We start from the raw sequence: 21692 nt of genomic DNA on the forward strand, positions 1-21692 counted from the left end.
TGTGACCTTGGGCAATGCTACCGAGACCACCCGGGTGTCTTGTTAACATGCCAATACTAGACTCTCTTTCTGACAACAGCGAGTGAAGGAGCGACAAGATAGCATTCTAACGCGCCGCCGCCAAGGCTTTTGTGCAGTGAGAACGTATGAAAAATCGAATAAAAAACAGACAAGAAAGGGGTTGATCACCTGCTCTGGTCGTGGGAACAGACTCCAAGCCTGCGAGGCAAGCCATATTCGCTGCAACTTTTCCAGTACCAAGCTACATTGCCGCTGTTTTCCAACATTATCCCTAGTGTGTGGCTATGTGTACACTGCGTATCGGCGTTCAGGTCCCCCGTGCTATACCGTTTTGAGCAGGCGTCAGAAACGTCGACCAAGAAATGGATGTACAAGGCATCTCACGACGCACCAAGATTAAATGCGATAACTACGGCTTAAGTGAAGGGCTTTAAGACTAACAATAAACCAATCAGATGTCAGTTTTCATTATTTTGTGCGTTTTGATTGGCCAATCCTGTCAACTTCTTCCTGTGACATATCAAGTCACTGATGACGTTCGCCAGTCTTGTTTTCACATAAACACGGCACGTTATTGTTGTTTGGTTTATATTTCCGAAGGTGTTGACAAGTACGAAAGGAGAATTCGCTCACAGGCTTGCTATATCCGCTTGCCGAATCTATTTTTCGACACAAAAAAGCGAATCACCGCTGACAAGCAGTCGTCCGTTCGCCTTATTAAAATAAATCGATAGCGTAATTTTTTAAGGTAGGAAGGGGGCTCTAGCCTTGCACTCCTGTGAAAATCTCACGACTGCATGTTACCTGAAGTGTACCCTAACGGAAAACATAGACCGAGTGATGAAAACAAGACTGGTGGTCCGGTCGATTTGCCATCTGCCCACCAACACTGCATAAGCCACATGGGAAGACCTTGGCACAACTGCAACCGCAATGGGGTGTTTTTAATTGTCCTTTTCATTAGCGCAAAACACGAGGCGGTCCCCATTTTCCGCGTTTCAAGGAAAATCACGGTCCAGTTTGTTGAGGTGTATTAACAGAGTCGAGCACTACGTCAATGATAAAGTGTTCACCGTGCAGAAGAAAAGGACACTGACGTCACCTAATGGCGAGCGACAAGATGAATAGTACACTCAATTCAAATCCTTTAGTCCAGATTTGTTTTATCTTGTTTGTGAATGTCACAATGTCACTAAAATTTCGTCATTTTCAAAGCTTTGTTTACTGCCAAATTGAACCAAAATTCCGAAAACAAATTGTCTGATCAATGGTGCTTTCAAATGAGCCAGAATGAAGGAATTGGTGCACGATATCAATAGTGATCATCTAAATTGTGTAATGCGGATTGTAACATTATATATTACGCAAGACAAGTTCAACTTAAGTCAATTCGGTACTTAGTTTTTAAAGATATCGTCGCAAAATTCGGAAAATGTAACTTTTTTACTTTTGGTTTGTAAGATCCTAAGAATTATCATGCCTCGCCTAACTTTATTTGCGAGATCTAAGGTATCTCTATATTTTTGTCTATCCATATGTCTGTCTGTTTACCTGCATATATATTTATATTATTGTCTCCTCCGATGTCTGTTGTTTCGTCTACCTGAAGGACTGATATTATCGATGCAATGAGCATTTAATTTAGATTTCATCAAATCTCCACCATTTTGCAGAGAAACAAGGGAAAGGCGTGAAAAGCGAGAAAAAGACGAAATGATGCTGTTTTTGTTTTGTTTTGTTTTTCCCGGGTTCGCGTTGTTTGCAAATCTCAAGGCTTTATGTGACAATACACCAAAGTGGGTCTCTAACGTAGTTGTGCTCTCTCTAATGTTGGCTTTGTCGTCGAACAGTTTTTCTCTTTTTTGTATCTGAACTCACAGCTCTTGATTGACAAGTGCAGAGCAATCGACTTGGGGGATCTCCTGAGTGTACCAGCAGACATGCTTGTTTTATCCTTTGTCCACAAGAGATACTTGTATATTCGTCGAACGGTGTAGTACATCGTGGGGTCAGCTATTCAAACAACAAGCCCACCCTGATCTTTGCTTGTTGTTGCACGCCTTCGTGTCATCGCGAATTTATATCTTGTTTTGAGAAAACCATAGAGATGTTAGCGCGGGTCGTCTGCGGTGTGGTATATTTTATTTTCTTCCGATGTTTTCATAGTTAGTGCGGACGAGAGAAATTGAGCAGACGTCGGAAGCCATACATATTGCGTAATTTGCGTCCCCAGATTCGCCAAATATGGAAACATATTTATTGTGGCAAGACTCTGTATCGAATGTTTTCCTTCACTCTAAGTCAATTATGCTATGTGTAAAGAAACTCCGATAAAAGTCCACGGCGCATTCCACTGTATCGCGAACGCCACCTTTCAAATGGTTATCCTTCCTTATTGCAAGAAACGCAATATCACAATATCATTGCCGATAAGCATATCTTCCCGCACACAGCGTCGACGTATACCGCGCCGCAGCAAACCGATGATTATTTCGAGAACCAACGTTGGTACTGATGACGCCATTAAATGGCAACCGTAATTACAGAATAAGAGCGGCTAAGGAGCAAAGGTCATATTTCAGTTACACCTGGTCGCACAGTCCCGTTATAATCAGTCAAAAAAGTGAAGATTTCTCCCCATTGACGCTAAAAATGTCTAGGCTGCTTTCTCCCTATCAGTCTTCGCTCTAATCTGTCCTCGTCTTTGGAGTTTTGGTCAGTCGCTGTTTACCTAACTCGGTGACCTCAGGCTGTTAGGAGATAGACCCATGAGTGTGGCATACCGCAATATTTGACGGTCCATTTGACGCAGTGCCCCCAAAAAAGTCACTTCAGAAATCAGTGGCCGCACGAAACTAAAACACATTGGGGTGGATAGGCACTGAAATGTCAACGGCTTGGAGGGCATACATAGATTTGGAAAATATTAACGGTGGTTCAAATCTATTTAATAATGATAAGTTTTTGATGAGATTATCGAGATGGTAAAACCAGTAGTCATTGCCTATACCCGGTTGCAGCTGCCGCGCGGCCTAACATTTTAGACCCAACCCCCGTGGCTTTAAAATACTTGCCTCTGGGCACGAATGGATGGTAACAGACGTTAGGTCAATATGCTGCTTTATAATTGTTTTCTTGACTAATAACGAACAGAAAGAGCAGGGCTATGATAGTGTGTGCTCTTGATTAACATTCACAAGAGTTAGGTCTTTTGTTGCAATTTGTGCGAACAGATTTGGCTGACTCATGGGTGTTAGACAATAATACAGGAAATACGGACAGATGATCTTGAAGATTTTTGTCAAAACTCGCGATCGTTTCACATATTTTAAGTGAACAAAGGCAAATCAATCGATATGTCCCGGTGATTGAAACAGTGTATGACTTTTCGGGTAAATCAACCAAATTTCGCTGAAAATTCCAGCAAGAATCTTAACCTGAATGGAGGTCAATTCGGGTCAAATTTGACATCTAACCGCAGCAGATAGAGAGACTTTGCCTGTGTCACGGCACGCCACGTCTTCATTATTCAGTTTTTATCCATGCAGATTGCTGTACCCAGTGCTAGCATGCTCAAGTTCTCAATGAGTGCTATTAAAACTTGAGACTAATTTGCAGAAAACGCGAATGTTGGGTATTTCTCCGTGGGGACTTCTCAACGACGCCAGAATCCCACGTTTGCGTGTCGATTAGCTTATCAGTAAGTTTCGTAGAACAGATATCTAGTGTCTCCTACGCTGCAAAGGATACGGTCGTGTGCGAAAAAAATTCCAAGTGCTACCGTATCACTTCAAGGAATGATGAGTTGATCTTCTCGTGTGATTGACTGTGGCAGACAGGGCCCATTGTGATATAAAATAAGAAGATATTTGCCGACAGTCGGCGCGAACTATTCCACCCAATGGTTGCTTTCATTGTTGTTTTCCTGCCTTTGTTTGTTTTGTTGATTAATTAATAGTGATCCATTAAATTACAATGCTAAATATTTATGTTTATTGCTGGGCCATTCGTACATTAGCAGACTGTTAGAATGTTCAGGTTCATTTTGTAAAAATAAACGATTCTACACGCCAGTCTGAATATTGGAATCGCATGATTACTGTGGACTTGTTTAAAAATTCCAAAACAACCTATGCATACATGTATCGATTTATCTGCATTGTAATTGTCACCATACTTTATATTAATCACGTCTGATTTGTGTCACTGAAATCAGTTTCATATTCTGTGTGTTTAATTAGGGGTCAATGGCCTGTACTGTGCTAAATAGACCAACTAGAAGTTGTGAACCTTCGAAGAGTCGCAAGAACGAACATTCCACTTTCCAAACTAATACAACATAAAGGCAAGCATTTTGAATAAATTATCTGAGAGCTCAAAGCGCGCCAAGTACATCTACCTGACCATTTCGATGTATTCGTGGGAAGCATGCACCCTTAACAATTAAGAAATCGAGTTAGAAAGACCACTGGTAAGAAGAAAGTTTGTATGAGGAACTATGCCCCTACACAGACATTGCTAACAGTACTGATTCAAAGTATCAAAGCTTGGTGTAGGCTTAATTTGTTACATACCGCGAATGAGGTTAAACTTTACGAAATCGGTCGTCTTTGCTAAATTCTCAAGCCATACTTTATGTTTGCAAACGCCGGATCAATAGGAGCCTTTCACTACGTATTCATCTGCCGCTTCACCGTAAACCTATAATAATAGGTTATAATATGCCGCTTTGGCGAACATCAGACAAAAAAAATCGAACGAATTAAGATAAATAAAAAATCTCACTAAACGATCCCCCACCATCGCTAAATTCTTCAGCTCTCATTTCGCTTTGCCTCTTTTTCCGGGATTAGAGTCGATTGAAAGCATTTACAGCAACGGAGGCGACCTGTAATTACTGCCTGCTTCGATCAAAATGCTCATTAACGGAGGAAATGGTACCACCCTCTGATATTCTCGCGGACAATCGAAGCAAAAGCCAGGTCACATACTCAAGGTGTGGGAAGGTGTCATACAAGATCAGATGAGTCAAGCTTTTCGCCCGAAAACGCTTGCGCAAAGTTTCAACCTCGACGAGAATTAAAATGTCACTAAAAACGAAATTGTTATTAAGCTTATTATTATTTCCGGGATAACACCACGCAGAAAATTATGTCGGTCAGAGATTTTAGGGTTGTTACACATAAAAAAGGCAGTTATGTGGAAGGGGTTTCCTGGGGGGTTTCAATTTCATGATCCTATACAAATCATCAGGTCGCCTGACGGAGCACTCACAAATTCACGCAATTTTTGAATCAAGAATACCATTTGCCTTGATCTCTAAAAATCGCTGCTCTCAGAGGTCTTGCAAAAATGACACACGGCACCGTTGCACGGACTAATACAAGGTTACCAGTGCTGGGAATACTGATACAAGGTCGTTGTTCCTCTTGCGAAATAGATGATAAATAGGATGAAAGTTTTGGTTTCGAGTGATCAACACGCCCATGCCTCAGTATCTACCACTGTTTTCTTTAAAAAGTTTGATAAGTTGTTGGTGATGGGAGATGGCTGTATAGTGATCCACAGCGACACGACCTAGCGGGACACCCTGGTGAGATGTTGCATTTATCGACGAAGAAAAGAATTTCCCACCGTGGGAAATATCGATTAGAGGTACTGAATAGCACTGACACAAAGCATTCGTTAAGTCCAGACCCACAACATGAGGGCAAGTAAAAACCAGGCGACCACCGCATGTGCTTGGGATGAGTCTTTTTTTTATTTCAAATCAATGGAACGCTTCTTGTGACCATTCAATGGCACAGTAGCTGTACAAAGTTTCGTGCTGTGAGTCCGCTGCGGTTCCGTTTTCTCTCCCCCACCGAGCACCTTGTAACAAAAGATTGGACTGTTCAAAATATATTTTAAAAGACAGGTGTTAAATATCGACCATTCTTCGCAAAAATACCCGTATTTCAAGATAAGCTCGTAAAATATTAGAAGCCCAAAATATCTGATTGGATTTCAACATTTTGCAGAATAGAAATCATAGCCTAATTGTAACATTTCGTCGGTACACGTCTCATCGAAGTGTGATAAATATTGTTAAACTTTAGGCCTAAGGTAGAACGCACCTCGGGGAAAGACATTCGGACTCTCAAACTTTTACAATTCTTTTCTGATATACTACATGTGGGGTTCATTTTAAAGCTCTTGGTGAAAGAAAACTTTTCACCGGCTTAGTTTTCGAAATTCGAAAATTTTAATTTTTCTCCATAGAGTTAACACAGGGATGGCGGCCATTTTGAATTTCGAATATCGGTAAATCTTGGGTAATTTGTTTCTCTGGTACCGAAATTTGCATGGTGACCCCCTATTTTTATTCTTGATTTTGAAAGTAAATGATTTAAAGATTCCTTGAGGAAAGTGAGAGCAAAAGTTTAAGTCTTTCACCTTCGAGGTGCATACCACCTTAAGATTCTGATGATTCATAGATACATAGATACATTCATAGATACATAAATATATATAGATACATACATAGATACACAAATACATAGATACATACATAGATACATACATAGATGCATACATAGATACATACATACATAGATACATATACATACATGCAAAAAAGGAAGACAGACAGAGAGATAGACATGGACATACATTTATGTGAACATTTACATACAAACATACACAGAAAAGTATGTACATTAAAGATATGAATAAGGTGATATATATATATATATATATATATATATATATATATATATATATATATATATATATATATATATATATAAGGTTATATATATATATCTATCTATATATATCATAGTCATTATTTGATTGAAAGTAAACCGTATTATGCATAAAAATTCGACAAACGGCAAAACAGTGATTCAAATATATCAATGCGCCATTTGACTTGATTTTCATCTGACATGAAAATAAAGCATGTAATTGTCATTTGCATGTATACCCAAAAATTTGGAGTGAAAACTTCGCAAGAGAGTTATGTAATAAAATCATTATAGCCCAAATAAGGAACTATGTATCCTCGAGGCCGGAGACAATTTGCCTCCTTACATCGGGCAAATGGTCACCTACCCACGGGCACATAGTCCCATGTGTATATATATATATATATATATATATATATATATATATATATATATATATATATATATATATATATATACACTGCATATATTACACATACATACATACATACATATATACACACATACATACATACATACATACATACATTCATACATACATACGTATGCATACGTTTCTATGCATTAGCAAATACATAAGTGTGTTTCAAAAAGACTAACAGAACTTTCCCACACTCCTGAAACGAAAATAAAGCTGTCCGTCAGCTGTTCTGTTTTGTTGGCTGATATTTTCACATGTCATCACCGAACACAGGCCTTCACCGAATCCCATTAACAGCAGAGTAAGACTGCCATGACATATACAGTTAAGAATAACATCACAACTTTCCTTTGCCCAGGTCGTTTTCCCCAACTTTTTATTTCTCTTTAACATCATCCTCTCCTTCAGAATGTATTTTCCCCGGCGACGTGTTTTTCTTTCTTAAAACCCTTTCCACTTTCATACAAACACCACAATCACCCGTGAATTGCAAGGCAGTCGCCGAGTGCACGTCTACCCGTCTCCACTTACACTTCCCCTATTGGTAATATACACGCTGCCTCGCTCAATTAATTTTTTTGTAGATCTCAAGGCAGACAAAGTGGGTGGTCTGTCTATGATGTGCTTATAATTACGGTAATTTTCTATAAACAATAGAAATGTATCTGGTGCTCCGAGTCCCGAACGGACGAGCCCCGCAAAAACGACGACGAAGTCGGAATCCCCGGATGTTGGCAGTCGTCCTCATTTTCTTTCTTTGTATGCTTGTCGAGTTTTTTCTACCTCTTCTCGGCATATCTCCGTTCAGATACGATACGGTCGTGAAGGATCGGTTTTCAAAATACTCCAATGGCATAGTTGCAGATCGTGTAAACTGTTTAGATCGTGTGTTGAACAACTGCTATGTTTTGGTTTTGGGGTTGGACAGATGGTAAGGCTTCCCGTTTGATCTCCGATGTTTTTCTTCTCTGAATATTGTTTTCACAGAGTGAAGTCAATTTCAAGAAAACGCACTTGCCTCCGAAAAGTATTCCTACATCATCTCATAATGACATATTATATTAATTTTTTACGGTATTGATCGTTCGCGTAAGTCTGGTACAACAAGGAAAGAAGGGGGGGGGGGTAATCCGGATGTTGCTGCTACAGATACCCCGGATGCGGTGAAGGAAATTCAGGATGCTTAGTATTGACGGGAAATTCATAGATACCCGGTGTTGCTCCAACAGCAGTAGTGTTCATCAAACGACACGTAATTTCTTCTCCTCAAATACATTTATGAAAAAGAAATATTTTCTTTAAAATTTCATTACTTGCTGGCAAACATCAATTGTTCAAGCTTCGAAGGCAAACATTCATAAAATAAAATAAAATAAAATAAAATAAAATAAAATAAAATAAAATAAAATAAAAAAAAATAAAATAAAATAAATTTGTTTCTTTGGTTAACGCCCTCGTCAACTCGAGATCTGCTCGCCATCTTGTTTTATGGTTGTCGTGATCAACAAAACCCTCACTTTAGTGTTACATACATTTCAATGGTTCACATTGTCGTTTCAGTAAGTTGAATAGGCGCGATGTATTTGGAGTTGCCACCGTTTATAACTATAAAATGTGAAAAAGGAAAGAGAAAATCCTACAACCAAACGGGCTGGGGGTTCAACTCTGAAGCTGTCGTAATCTCATACGAAAGTTATTAGGGAAAGCCGAAATAAATTATACACGAAAATAACTTGCAAAACTTTTGCCAAATGTCAAGGTCTACAAAAAATCCTAGGGTAGCTCGCTCCTGCAAATGGAAATACTGAATGTTTACTAAAGCTTTCCGTAAGAAAACTTTGAACCATTCCTTTGGAAACAAGATTAAAAACCAGGGGTCATTGAGCAAAATCTAGTATCTGACAGACGAAATTACCCAATGTTTACGACACTTGACATTGAAAATGGCCGACAACCCTGTCTTAACTCTACGAAGGGAAATTAAATTTCAATTTTCACAAAAATAACGTTGGTGAAAACTTTACTAATTCCATGAGCTTCATATTGAGCCCCGAAAAGTTGCAGACTAGAAATATATTGTACAAGTTTGGGAGTCCAAATATGTGTCCTCGGGACTCATTCTACTTTAATCTACGTCGAACAAATTTAACTGCAAGAACTGCAGTGCGTACGCATATATGTCTTCTGTTGCTTCTTTTTCCGTTTCTTTATTAAAACAAGTTCATCAAAGCTGACTGGTTGAGACAGTCCCTCCCCGCACTGCCTCCCTTTCGCAAGGTGCCACGGTAAGCCGTATCTTGGAAGCTGGACATGCCAGTATGTGAAAACACCGACTCTATCAATAAACAGGAAAAAAATTGGAAAAAACAGAGACTGTGGGAAACTCAAGAGAGCCAGCACTCAAGAGCCAAATTCTTCCTGTTTTCTCTAAGTGCTGGATCACTGACCACCATACAGTCCAGAGACGCTTGTCCCGATAAAATCAAAAGTAAGCAAAGTGGACGATTAGGAGGGATGGGCGAGTCTGTTAAGGGTGAAATAATCATACCAATCTTGATGGAGGAAGTTGGCAGTTTGCCTGTGTCTCCGAGATGAAACTCTCCGTAGAGGAAAATGCTCCATGATCAAAGGGAGAAAATGCATATTGAGTTGATAAATGGATAGGTAGATGAAGGAGAATATTGGGGTTGTCAATGCAAAGATGGGTGTAATATACAGGGTTTAAAACGCGACAAATCGCAGAGTGTGAGTTTCTCTATATTTATTTTTAGTTTGAAGAAAAAAGCGTAGCAGATTCTATGCTGGCGTGTGAATGATAGTAATACGCACCTTATAAATGAAGGTTTTCAAATTCTGCCAATTCTCTCGCCTAGAAAACTTAAAATTATTCATTTTCATAACAATAAAGAATAACATTTGGGCGTCCCAATGGGAATTTTGGATCAGAGAAACAAGTTTCCTTCGAATTTGCCGATCTTTGAAAATCAAATTCGCCCTCATAGTCTGTGTTGAAAACAATGCCTTTTCGAATTTCACAAAGCGATACGTAGTTTATGTTTTGAAAAGTAGACTAGCGAAGACGTATATTATTTTGAGATGTAGAGTTCAAATAAATATATGACCTAGTCGTATTGAAAGGTACGTCATCAGTGGTTTTTATGGGTCCATTAAATGTATATCCTGGGACTATGCTTGCATTGTACATTTATTAAGAATTACTCTGTACGGCTTTATAATGTACGGTGAAATGACGAATTTGGCTGAGCATAGTAATTTTGGTGTATGGATCGTTAGTCCTTGGTGTTAGACAGTATGATTCCATTATCTACCAGCTGTATGGTAACTGTTCATTCGATTGAATCATAGCATTGCAAAAATAAAGGCTCAGTCTATAAAACACAACCACATTGGAGAGAGAGAGAGAGAGAGAGAGAGAGAGAGAGAGAGAGAGAGAGAGAGAGAGAGAGAGAGAGAGAGAAGAGAGAGAGAGAGAAGAGAGAGAGAGAGAGAGAGAGAGAGGTGTCAAAGTTTTTCGATAAATCGTTACCGATATTGTGGTTCTGATTTACTTTGCAGATTGTGTGTGGAATTTTATCGGGTTTTTTAAAGATAGGAACAGGGTGGTCGATACATGCCTTTGGGATATACTGCAAAAATATGTCTGAATGTTACCCTTACATGAAAAGGAAGAACAAGCTCCGACTGCCTGCATGCTCAGCAATGACATGCTCAGTCTAGAACTTCTCCGTAGTTTTGACATCTTACCTCATTTTGGGTAAGACATCAAACCTTCTTACAATATGAAGAGGTTCTATAGACACTGGTATGCTTTAACGGCGCAAAAGAGTCCGTAGCAGTCAATGTCATCTGATATCAGAAACATGCTTGAAAGGCGGGCGCTGGTCTAATACAGATTTAAAATGATGATGATGATGATGATGATGATGATGATGATGATGTTGCCGTGATGCAGAAACAATGCCGTTGATGAGCAACACGGCGATAATAATAATAATAAATTTACTTACAAAAGCAAAGAGTGCCAATAAAAGCTAGGTACGACAGCAACATTATGGCAACGACAATCGGTCTGTAGCTGCACTGAATTGAAGAACTAAATACTGATTTCTATGTACACAGAAAGGAAATATAGGTGAATTCACGTTTTATTCAGTTTTATACGGTGTAGTTGTGAACAGTGTTGTCCTATTCGTTTAATTTCTCCTGTTTGGGACAAAATGGCTGTTCTCGACATCGAAAATCCTTCTTGAATCAACATAAACTGAAAAAAAATAATTTCACATGGCACAGAATAAAGTCTTGTGTAGCTTAAGTGAGTCGCTGTCAGTTAATTGGCTGATTTTTTCTGATAGATACCATGAGTTTAATGTGTATTTGAATTCAGCGAAAGGTTCGGTGGTGTAGCAGAGCACAATGGCGTTCGCAAGTGCACATTTCTCTGCAACTCATAAGTGTGGCTATTTGCAACAAACGCCATCACTCAATATGGTAGGACTTTGTCTACGGGATACAAACGTCACAAGCCGATCGAAGTTCTCTCAGCTACACATTTAGTGATAGAGTTCCGAGCAAACAGAGCAAACATGATTTTAGGTACGCAGAGTGTGAAACCAACGGCGACATCGTAGACTACAGCACGGTATAATATGATGTAATGTTCTCGTTTTGAGCTGGCTTTGGGACAGCTTATTTCAAACAGCAGTATATGCTGCTTTTGATAGTATTTCTGTTATTTTCATCTCGTATTTCTGGAAACTTCTTGGCCAGTACGCACTCAGTTTTTGGTTTGGTCAGCATAACCTGCACTTTTGTTAGGTATAATGTGATTGACAACTCACCGAATGATATTGAATGGAACAAACTATTACTTTAGCCATATGCATTTACTCATACTCAAATATACCAATATATAATCCCTACGTATTGTTTGACATGAGACGTTGAATCGGCAAATCTTGACAAGTGTCCAGGAGTTCAGAGAAATGAGTATAACAGGTTAGCTCGTATTCACTATTCTCTGGTAGATGTGATAGTCGACGAATATTCGTCTTTTAGTGAGGGGGGGGGGGATGCCAGACATAAATTATGAACAAATTAGATCAACACCACGGATCATTTAATAATTACCCGTAATTATCCCTTATAATGAATGGTTACATCGGTGCTGGGGCAAATCAACTATAATCTGTGTTGATTGCTAAGTGTTGCGTTTGGTATTTTCAAAGTGAAAACCTCGGTTTATTAGTCACAGAAAACGGAGTTATTGTCCACTGAGGCATACGCATGGAACAACACTTCTCCTTAAATCAGCAGTGGGACCATTTTTCAATATTATCACTCTTAGATTAATACAGATTTGAAAAGTCATCTCAAGAAAACGAAATCTATGAAGGCACGTATTTATCATAATCAATTAATAAGGTATAGAATGCGCCTTTTACAGTTTTTTTCTTATCTGCCGCTTCTCGGGGCTCATTCTAAATTTGTTGGAGGAAGAATTTTTTTACCGTCTAAGTTGTTTCGAAAATCGAAAATTGTATTTTTCCCTATAGAGTCAGCGCAGGGATGGCAGCCATGTTAAATTTCAAATATCGGTAAATGTTAGTAATTTCATTCTGTTGCACCAGACTTTGCACAATAACCCCTTGACTTTTAGTCTTGGTTTTCTAAGAGAACTGTTGAGACGGTGATAGTTGGACACCCGTTTGTCTCTACCATTCACTGGTCTCTCATCATTTACGGATCAAAAGTCGGGAAGTCACAGGCTGGTTTTATAGATTTGATTTGCTATAGTTTGATTGCTTTACTTGGAGTTTATATTTACACTGTAGTTGTTTTTTTGATATTTTGTCTCTTTATCCTTTTACGTGTGAACTCTGTGTATATCAATAAGGAAGTATAATAAATAGAAAGTTTCATTGAGGGAAGTTTGAGCAATATTTAATCTTTCACTTTCGAGACTCATGCTACCTTAAAGTGCAAGGACAAGGACACAAGTGGTAATACTTGCTCTACTATTGACATGCACACGCTCTAACTGCGAGCAATAAAATCAAAGCGATCTTTGAACAACTTCCTCTACGAGTGTAGTAAACTAACATTTTGAAGATCATTGCAAGGACGGTTGGTCACAGCTTGTAGATTGCCACGATAAAATTTTAATCGTGTCCAAAGCCGGATTGTGTGTGCATGAATCCAGGCAGTGCAAGTGGTCGCTTTATAGTTGCCAGTTCAAACACACACATGTCACAATTGTCCAAGAAATATGGTGCCTCTGAGAATTTGAAGGTTACAGCAACAAACCCTTCCAAAATTTATGGTAGTCACAAAAAAGGCAAGTCATATGCATATGCTAAAAATGTTTCTAGGCCATGCAAGTAGCGCCTATATCATTTTAAGTAACATCTTAATGCAGGCAAATGTACTTAAGTCCCCTTCTACAAGTATCTTCAGCTTATGATATGTTCGATATGATAAGACAATAATTAACTTCTGCCGTTAGACTCCATAGTACAGAAGATTGTCAGGAGAACGCGACGCATATACCAAGAAGTTCTTACGCGTCATGGATTCAAGTAGTGCCACATAGTCAATCGCCAGGTGCCACGAACTGTAATACACTAACAGTCCATATAAATCAAACACTGTATTAGATACGTGATCAAACTTCAACTTTGGATCGGGCAAAGGTTACATAAGGTGCTCCCACTGTTGAGTGCCCCAAGGATATCAAATGATAAAGCCTCCAGTGATCTTCCCTAATTTACTGCATCCGGGAATGTGTAGAACACCAAGGCAGATGCTATATTTAGCACATCTGTATTCGAACACCTGACGGATCAATAGTCGGGGAGTGTATCGATCAGCTGGACGGCGGTGTTCCGCCAAAGCATTGGTTGCCAAAACGGAACACGTATAGCCCACGATTAAACGACCGCGACTCCCATCAGAGAAAATTAAAGCGGGCGGGCCACTTTGTTGCTTAATTGCTCTAAAAAAATCGAAAACTGAAGACAATTAGGCATAGAATGGAGATGCACAATATCAAGCCCCCTGGTAGCTCTTAGGTTGGAGACGGGCCCGAAATTAAGCTGGAGGGAATCCGATTTCCTGCCAGGTGCAGGACCGCAGAGCCAGTGCTTTGGTGGAGAAGTGCCTTCATTCCCCAGAGATGCACTGCACTACAAACACTCCCGTCCCTTTCTCAAGATCAGCTTGCGTGTTAATGCCAGTATGGAAACGCCTCTTGTGTACGGTCGAGCGTAAATGGCCTTGGCGTCAGCCAACTCTTCTGTAACCCTTCTCCATGGCAGTCTGTCGGCTTCGATTAAGCAATGCCTGCATTAGAGGCACACAGAGAAACCTCTGAGAGAAAGGCCAGGGTACGGCAGTTGCATCACAATACAAAAGGCGAGCCTCCCTTCAGCAGAAGAAAAACCGCCCGGGGCACTTCGCGCGAGCCAAATCAACGGGGCATGTTTTCTTCAAAGAAAGTCATGTTGATCCTGCAGTCTGCATCAAATGGAAGGGGCTAGCGTTCACTCTTCACGAAAAAAACCCGTCCAAACAAACGTCTGTTGCATTTCTTTAGCGGATAACGAAGGGAAGGGATTAAGTCAAACATTTATCACCAGACATCATTGCTCTACTGCAGCTTTCTGCCTTTTCTTGAACATGCATGGCTTTCAACGACTGTCTAGAACCTCTCCGTAATATTTGGTACTTAACACTGTAGGCCTACCAAATATCTTATCAAAACTAAGGAAATGGTCTAGACAAATTCAAACATATATATATATATATATATATATATATATATATATATATATATATATATATATATATATATATATATATATATATATATATATATATATATATATATATATATGTGTGTGTGTGTGTGTGTGTGCGCGTGTGCGTGTCTGTATGTGTCTGTGTGTGTGTGTATTCAGACACTATAAATACAGACAGAATTCTGTATTTATGTCTTCTGTATATGTAATATTACTTACACATATTATACTACAAACGTTTGTAATGTGACAGGTTCACATACATACATACATACATACATACATACATACATACATACATACATACATACATACATACATACATACATACATACATACATACATACATACATACATACATACATATGTGTATTTATACGTGAGAAACAATGCAGTTTCTAACATGTAATGATTGATATACATTTTATTTATTTGTATTTATTTATTTATTCTTTAATTCGAGAACGTGCTCATAAAACTCAAGGGGAAAAGACATAAAACATACTCAACAAGAAAATAAAAAAGCTAGACATACTCTTCACTTGGAACACGAGTGCAGAAAGTTAAAAAACAGTCTGAGAAAATCTTGAATCTGAGAAGTTGCTCTGTCGAATTATATCAACGGATAAAGCTGCTGCGATGAGATGATTTTCGCTTTCCATCAAACGAAGGTAGAAATTAGAACGGGCCATACATTGTTAACTTTGAAATGTCATAATGCAATGACTGACAAAAGTTTCTGAAAATACTCAATCGGTGTCTAATACATATATATATATATATATATATATATATATATATATATATATATATATATATATAAATATTTATATATATATATATATATATATATATATATATATATATATATATATATATATATATATATATATATATATATATATATTTCTGCAACATATAATGCACCCATTCCTTAAATTTCAACATTTTAACATGCTCGATACTGGTCACACAACTTTAAAAAACTCCATTATAGTTTTCTATAAAGGAAAGTGCTTCCCGTTACTTTACAAAAAAATCGTATCACAGATTATGGAGAAAGGTAGTTCATTGCCACCGTTTTGATTTCACAATGTTCACTTCCGTTTGGCTGGCTGTCTGTCTGTCTTGCAACGGAGGGCGCTGTTGGTGACGGTGGCAAGGGCCGGGGAACCACTGCGGGAGGGGTAAATGTTGTATGTGGGGTAAGAGACAAAAGAGAGACGACAGCTGGTGCAACATGTTTATAGTTAACAAACTCTCTTGAGATTTACATTCGAAGGAGATAACCGAACACAACGGCACTGTATTTATAAACTTTACAGTACGACAAAAACAGTTGTAAACTTTCACCACCGATGTGTCTAGTATATGTGTATCTATTAGCCAACGGTAGGTCGACTCGAAACGAAGAAGTGTTTTTTTTTCTTTTCCGACGAGGGGCAAATAATTCCCACCATCAAATTAGACTGTCCGCATCCCTGACACTACGAACCTATAGTATGGTGGCTTACAACATTTTCCGCCTTACACAGTTTACATCAGCTGACAAAATAATTTACAAGCAAATGTGAACGTCAAAGATGTTATGTCTATTTTTGCCTGTCCTTCCGGAATTGAAAACAAACAAACAAACAAATAATCGCAGAGATTTGGCATATACGTCTCATCAACGTCACATTAATTGTACACAGAAAAATCCGACGAGAAAACATAATGTCATGGCCTGGAGTGTTTTCCGTCAACTAGGAACTATGGCGTACGGACAAAACTAGCATCCCTTGTCGGAACACCTTTTTACATCAAACATTTAGATTAGTAAATAGCGAAGAAAAAACATCATGGGAGATTTAGGTTTACCGTTGTGATGAACATATAGCTGTTCGGCGATAATAAAGTTTCAAAACCCATTTTACGAGTCTAGTGTCTGTCCTGTTATGATTTGGTCGTCCCTTGAAATACAGCCGCAACAGAGGCAGGTTAGATCCTAGACAGCATGCAGTCGACGCTCGGTGTTGGTCTATTGATCGCGAAATATTATTCAAGGAGCCTCGTGAAAAAATTGTACATGTAATAAAAGTGTTTTTAATTTATCTTTCGGTTGCTTGGAATATGTCGGTATCGCCAATATTCACGGTTATCGTCTTCCAGATCTTGTTGAATTTAGAAACACATCACCTTAAGGCCAAACTTTTAAAACCCTAAAGTATATGCGTACGCAACGATCTTCTGGACAAACCTACAAATAGTGTGAAAAGACTCCTAGCATACCATCCGCACATGAATGTTCGTGCAAACATAAATTAAGTCTTTTCTGTCGCCTCAAAAATTTCACACGTCAAACTGAGCATTCAGAGGCCCTCTAGTCTGTGTCCCTCACACTAAACTGTCAGTCATCACTTTGAGAGCTCGTGCCTAAAACACTGCAAAAGTGTAAAAAGAGATTTGAAATATTCAGAACTCCCTGATCGTGATACGACAGGAAGCTGTTTTCTCTAAGAAATTAAAACGAAGATAAAATTCAGTAACAGAGGTCTAATTTATACCGACGAGAAATATTTCAATACTTTTCCTCGCATAACATTCCACGTTAGACTGTAGCTTTATCACTTGTACTTCGAGGCATGAGTGTGTCCATTTTGCGCAACCATATGGACGCGGAAATTGCGGACATAGCGATATCGACTTCATTATGAAGCAAAATATTACATGTATAACATTCACCCGGCTTCGTGTGTGGCGGAGCGCTGATCAAACCATCGCCATCCCGAGAAAACAAAATAAAAGAATTCGGGTGGAAAAAATCCAAGGGAAACGTACACAACGGCGACCTTCCATGTAAAAGCAAGGGGCTAAAATCTCCACAAAGCAAATAAATGACAGAGTCAAGAATAAATATTTAGATGAATGGAGATGGGTTGGTGATGACGACATCTGAGTTACTGCTCTCAGCTAAGTATAGATTTGAACTGATGATGTACATTTTGTGTGCCACCCTCAATATTTCTGACTGTTTCGAAACCGCGCTCTATTGGTCACAAAGCCAAATTACTATGCGCACGGGCGCGGCTTTAGCTCTTGCTTGGAGTCGCAGATACCATGTGTTAACGTCTGGTGACTCGCGGTCGAATTCGAATAAAGTAAGCCTTCCTGTTTCATAAACCGGTTACAAAGACCCGTGTGGCCGTTACGATGGATTAATTTATACAATATCATTAATGGCTGCACGCTTAATTATCATTTATGGAGCAACTAAATTTGATTAGACACACTAGTTTTATGGAAATTCTTTCATGTATTTGAACAATAACATGTAATCATTATATGCGACATGAAGACAAATATGACTCTCTCTTAGTAGTCCTGACTTCTCGACCACCTACCAGCATGAGTTGAAGAGCAGGATATTGTTGTTATAACTCGAAACGTCACATTTTTTACGACGCAGGCGTCTAATGCAGAAACTTAATAATAGTCCTGTGGCGGATATAAACAGCGTAGACTCGGTTGCAATGGAGAAACCCTACCAAGCGGTGTCAACAAAGCCAGAGCTTTTCTCAGACCAGTAGCCGCTACACACGCCGTTACTTGCAAGCGCGAACAAATAAAAATATTTTATGAATGAAGTGTGTCATGGTGATGTTAAAATAAAGAAAACTTTTATGGATTATATGTTTTAGGGATTCCGGACAATTGTGTTCCTAGCAACGTGCTTTGTAATATTGCTGTTGAGGTTCATTCTCGGAGGGAAAATGCAAAATGTAGCAAATTTATTTCCATTTTTAGAAGATTTATGGCTATGAAGATATTAAGAGTCCTATAAAGATTTTGAGATTCAGCTCCTTCGGAAAAATTGGTTTCATCGACTCGGCAGAAATGATATCGCATCTTTCCTCTCTCGGCACGATGTTAACAAAAAATGAACAAAAATTATTAGGAAAAATGTTGTGTTCAGGACTATCAAGAGGGGAGGAGGCAGAGGAATTTACCGAACTGAAATCGTACCGAGAGACGAGATAACGCGTGATTACCAGAGGGGCAGAGGTCTTATAATTAATTGATAGATTGACATCTAAATTATACACACACACACACACACACACACACACACACACACATACATATATATATATATATATATATATATATGTATATATATATATATACGCAGAGAGAGAGAGAGAGAGAGAGAGAGAGAGAGAGAGAGAGAGAGAGAGAGAGAGAGAGAGAGAGAGAGAGAGAGAGAGAGAGAGGAGAGAATTTCCATAGGGCAAATTAATTAACACAAATTATTCCTTAATTTTGAATTTATCGACATTGACTTTGTTACATGTGTTGTTTCACTTGTAACATGTTGATCAGACAGACTAAGAAATTTTAAAAATAGAGCTCCGTAAATCCCAGTGAACAAGGAGCACGTGCACCCTTTGGATGCGTTCACGACTTACATCCAGGGTACCATTGACGACTATTTAGATGGATGCATCAACATGATGAATGAAGGGGATGGTAGCTATCATTAGCAGCAAGTTAGAATATGGAAGAATCTGATCTCAAGGAAGGAAATCACACGCACGTCATGACAACAGCCGGTACATCCAGTGAAATGACCGACACAAAGCGTAGAGAGTAGGAAACAGCCATGGTAACAGACATTGTTGACGGTTCATATGTTGCACATTTTCCATTGACAACTTGTAAAAGGCCGGCGCGTTGCCATGAATGTAGGATATTTCAGCAATGCTTGAAATTTTGCTTTTTTATATGACGAGAAGTGCGCGATTGTATGAGTCTAAATAGACTATACCTCGGGGACAGATATTCTGAATCTCAAACATTTCCGATACTATATCGGTCTACCACTTGTGGAGGCTCATTTTAAAGCTTTTGAAGTAAAGAAAGTTTTCACCGTCTTATTTTGGCAAAAATCGAAAGTTTCATTTTTCCCATAGAGTTAACACAGCGATGTCGGCCATTTTGAATTTTAAATAAATTAGGCAACTTGTTTCTCTGTTACAAAATTTTTCACGGTGATCCCTGATTTTTCTTTTTGATTTTGGAAGAAAATGGTTGAAAACTTTATTGAGTAAAGTTCGAGGAAAAATTATAAGTCTCACTTTTGAGGCGCATACTACCTTAATGAATATTCTCAATTGATAGTGTGTAATTGTTACCTAACTATCATAATGCATTTTGCAAAAATGACTAGATTTATTGAGAAATTAAAATGTTTTCATCGTCGAAAGGTAATAAATGGAACTTTCAAGGATGTATTTGAATTTTAGCGTCTTGATTCTTTGTAAGTTGATCAAAAACAGAATAAGCTCATATTGTATAATATTGATGTGTTCCGCCGTGAATGGTGTAACGATTAGAAAGGCATCCTTCCACATCCATCCATCTATCCATCCATAGATCCATACATTGATCCATCCATCCCTCCTCCCTCCCTCCCTCCCTCCATCCAGCCATCCAGCCATCCAGCCATCCATCCATCCATCCATCCATCCATCCACCCATCCACCCAACCATCCCTCCCTCCCTCCCTCCATCCATCCATCCATCCATCCATCCATCCATCAATCCATCCAGCCAGCCAGCCAGCCCAGCCATTCATCCATCCATCCATCCATCCGTCCATCCATCCATCCATCCTTCCATCCATCCATCCATCCATCCATCCATCCATCCACCCAACCATCTATCCATCCATCCATCCATCCATCCATCCATCCTCCCTCCCCATCCATCCATCCATCCATCCATCAATCCATCCAGCCAGCCATCCAGCCATTCATCCATCCATCCATCCATCCGTCCATCCATCCATCCATCCTTCCATCCATCCATCCATCCATCCATCCATCCACCCAACCATCCATCCATCCATCCATCCATCCCTCCCTCCCTCCCTCCATCCATCCATCCATCCATCCATCCGCCCGCCAACCCACCATCCAACCAACCATCCATCCATCAAGTCAGCCACCTATCTATTGATCTGTCTACCAACATACTCGCCAACCAATTACCATGCCTTGATCTCCTGGCAACCAATCCATCCGTACGTCTTTTTATCCCTCTACCGCCATCAAACCAACAGACAACTAATAGTCTGGGATCGAACAACTCTCCATTCATTCTCCGATACGAAGTAACACAGCTACATCATACAGCTATGTGTACATAAATGGAAATGTACGATGATGACACATACATAGATGCACATCAATACATATCGAAACATCATTGACTGGTATGTCATTAATTCACGCATATACCATCTACCCGTCTACCAACCAACGGAATAACGTACAGAAATACATACATACATACATACATACATACATACATACATACATACATACATACATACATACATACATACATACATTTCCACTAGCCACCCATAATGAATCATTCTCCAGGGCCAGTACTATTTACCTATTGTCTCCCTTCGTTCATTTCATTCAACATGTGAATTACAAGGTGTCAAAACTTTCCTTCCTGCAAATCAAGTTGAGAGTGGCTGTGTCACTTTAACACATTTCGGATGATCAGCTGTCAGACAAGACGACTCAACAGTAAACCAATGCCACCCTGAGCATAGCGAAATACAGATTAGAGTCTGACTGATGTAGAGTTCCAGAGCCCCATTTAATTGTCCGTGTAATTGCCCCACTCATAAAATTACAAAGACACGGT

The 21692-nt window shown here is 39.2% G+C and overlaps 1 protein-coding gene across 1 annotated transcript in view; it reads right to left on the reverse strand.

Annotated features, from left to right (window-relative positions):
• Positions 1-425, reverse strand: part of LOC139139310 (protein patched homolog 1-like) — a 79242-nt gene extending 78817 nt beyond the window's left edge. Inside the window, exon 1 of the mRNA XM_070708186.1 lies at positions 190-425. The gene's annotated coding sequence lies outside the window, so the exon portion shown is untranslated. The remainder of the gene's footprint in view (positions 1-189) is intronic.
• Between the last annotated feature and the right edge of the window lie 21267 nt (positions 426-21692).

The sequence above is a fragment of the Ptychodera flava genome, chromosome 8 (genome assembly GCF_041260155.1).
Source record: "Ptychodera flava strain L36383 chromosome 8, AS_Pfla_20210202, whole genome shotgun sequence".
Taxonomy (NCBI): domain Eukaryota; kingdom Metazoa; phylum Hemichordata; class Enteropneusta; family Ptychoderidae; genus Ptychodera; species Ptychodera flava.